This window comes from Suricata suricatta, chromosome 6 (assembly GCF_006229205.1).
Source record: "Suricata suricatta isolate VVHF042 chromosome 6, meerkat_22Aug2017_6uvM2_HiC, whole genome shotgun sequence".
NCBI classification, from domain to species: domain Eukaryota; kingdom Metazoa; phylum Chordata; class Mammalia; order Carnivora; family Herpestidae; genus Suricata; species Suricata suricatta.
Genome location: NC_043705.1, coordinates 120,700,202 through 120,703,158, shown reverse-complemented (window position 1 = coordinate 120,703,158; position 2,957 = coordinate 120,700,202). Strand labels below are relative to the sequence as shown.

At 41.0% G+C, this 2,957-nt stretch overlaps 1 protein-coding gene across 1 annotated transcript in view; it reads right to left on the bottom strand.

Moving 5' to 3' along the window:
- LOC115293541 (UDP-glucuronosyltransferase 3A2-like) overlaps positions 1-2,957 on the bottom strand; it is a 54,015-nt gene that overhangs the window by 583 nt on the left and 50,475 nt on the right. The window lies entirely within an intron of this gene.

Below are 2,957 nucleotides of genomic sequence, written 5' to 3'. Positions count from 1 at the left end.
GAACAGTGCCTTTGCTCAACTTTCTCAAGGGGTGATATGGATGTGTAAGGCTTCTAAGTGGCCCAAAGATGTCAAGTTGGCAGCAAATGTAAAAATCGTGGACTGGCTTCCTCAGAATGACCTCTTGGGTAAGGACTACCCAGATCTATTTCTCTTTTTCTATTTGTGTCTCTTTGGGACTCTACTGGGCAATGCAATCACCATAAGAAGGGATGGTTGGTAGTTAATGGTAATGTATAGAGTGCAGGAAAGGAGCAGACACCTGGAGTTCAAAGAAATCAGGCAATACGTCTCAAATGGTTAAATTGCCATGTTTGTTTCTTCCTTTCTATTCTAGTCTGATATTTGCAGCCAGAGTGATATTTTCTTTTTTTTTCTCTTTTTAAATTTTTAATATTTTTGATTTATTTTTCAGAGACAGAGAGAGACAGCGTGAGCAGGGGAGGGTTAGAGGGAGAGGGAGAGACAAAATCTGAATCAGGTTACAGACATTGAGTTGTCATTACGGAGCCCGACAAAGGGCTCAAACCCACAAACTGTGAGATCATGACCTGAGCCTAAGCTGGACACTTAACCAACTGAGCCACCCATAAGTGGTATTTTCAATAGGTTATTTTAATCCTAACATATTTGCACTGAAAAGAATTTTCCAAACCCAATCAAATACAGTTTATGGACTTTGAGAACACATACCAGGGGTCTTCTAGTTATTGCTTTTCCTGGCCTCTTGAGAACCTGTTAGGCCACGTGTGATTACAGACACACACTCCCACACATGTTAGTACATTCTCCTATGCTACGAAAGATATGGTTATATTTTCAAAAAATTGATGTTGATGGTGTCTGATGGATATGCCAAAATATCTGACTGTCAAGGTGAGATATCTGTAAGCCAGATATTTGGTCTATATAATTGACTGGTAATAAGGTCCTTATACTCCAAGGTTTTCTTTGTAGTTGTTCTGGTTTTTTGAGCACCCTTGCAGCCACAACAACTGAATACCTCAGAGGTTAACCCCAAGGTTATGGCTCACATACATATTGGGAACTTAGGATAGAGGGTTCTGCATGTTTTTCTACAAGGTATGGAGTAAGGAAATGGATGCTGATTTTCAAGGAAACACCAATAGATTCTGATGCACATTCCTGTTGAGAGGCACTTTGAGATGAACTCTTCATTATCAACAATTGTTTTGGTTTTCTCAAAAAAAGAGTGCAGTAGCACATAGGAACTGGAAATACTGAGATGGGGGGATCCATCATACCGAACTTTAGAAAATTTCTTATGAAATTGAGGAGAATGCACTTAAAGTGTATGTTTGAGGAATGTCGCATGAGATGTGATTACAATGAAAGTGTTAAGTCTTCATATAAGATGTAATAAACGGACAGTGAAGGAGAGAGGTAAGATGTGTAGAGTGAGACACAGAAACAGGGACAGAAGGAAACACCAAGAGAGAGAACAGACATATGACATGCAAAGAGAAACAAAGTAGAGAGAAGGATGGATGGATGGATGGATAGATCGATGGATAGTTGGGAGGAGGAATATGCCTTGCCTAACATTGTTTTTTGTAGCTTTCCTTTGGCTCTGAGTCTTATATGGGTTGACTTAGAGGAATCTCTGTACAGAGACAAGGCCAGAATCTTCTATCTTGGAATATACACCTTTGAGTGTGTTAAACGCTAAATCAGTAAATCCATTTTCTTCAAAATCCCTTGAAATCCTTTGGTATTGTTCTCTGCCCTGATGTTTTCCCTGGTGTTCTGAAAGACTTCACCCTGAAATATTCTGCTCTGTTCCTGATTTACAACAGCTCACCCACGCATCCGTCTTTTTGTCACCCATGGTGGGATGAATAGCGTAATGGAGGCCATTCAACATGGCGTGCCCATGGTGGGGATTCCCGTCCTTGGAGACCAGCCAGAAAACATGGTCCGAGTAGAATCCAAGAAGATTGGTGTCTCTATCCAGTTAAAGCAGATCAAGGCAGAGACATTGGCTCTGAAGATGAAGGAAGTCATGGAAGACGAGAGGTATGGAGCTCTCAGAACTTGTCATCATTTAGATAAAAGAAGATATGAAATAAGATGGGTACTGTGTGGCACTGTTTTGCAGTAAAGATGAAACTTTAGGGACAGAGAATGATATGTGTATGATACTAACAGCTGATTTATTTCCTCTGAGAGCAAGACTAGGCATTTAGGTTGGATGTCAAGAACAATTTTCTATCACAAGGGTTGCAAAGACTCTGACCTACCTACACTGTGTCTCAGAGAGGTAGTATAATTTGGTGCTGCTTATAGTAGAGTTTCACTGAAGCAGAACATCTCCTTTCTGTCTGCTAGTATGCCACACTGTTTCCTGCCTCAGGCCTTTGTCAGTGATGCTCCCTAGAACATCCTTCCTTCTCCTCTCAGGACTGGCTTCTTCATGACAGTCAGACTCATCTCCAATGTCCTCTCTTCAGAGAGGTGGTCTTTGTCTCACAGTCCTAAATGCAGAGTCTTTCACCCCCTTCAAACATACTTTGTTTTTCCTTCCTAACACTTCTCATGATAGGTAACCACCCCATTTCTTTTTGTTTTGATTTGTTATGGGTCCCTCACAGTAGAGAGTAGTGAGTAAGCTCTCCTGGATTGCCAAGTGTCACTTGTTTTCCCCTGAGTTCCCATGACCTAGCACCAGGCCTGCCACCAAGTAAGTTGAGATGAATTTCTGTTAGGTGAGTCAGTAGAAGGACCCATGATATCTTAGGTAAATCTCCATCCAGCACAATGATCTCTTAACGAAAATGGGCAGAATATCTTATTAGCATCCTAAGGACTTCTGTCCTGAGACAGGGGTATGGTGCATCACATATATTCATATATACTTTTTCCTTTAGTGTGCCATTAACCTCCTGGGAAGAGACTTTTCCTTATAGCATAGTCACTGTTGTATACTTTAGCACTTT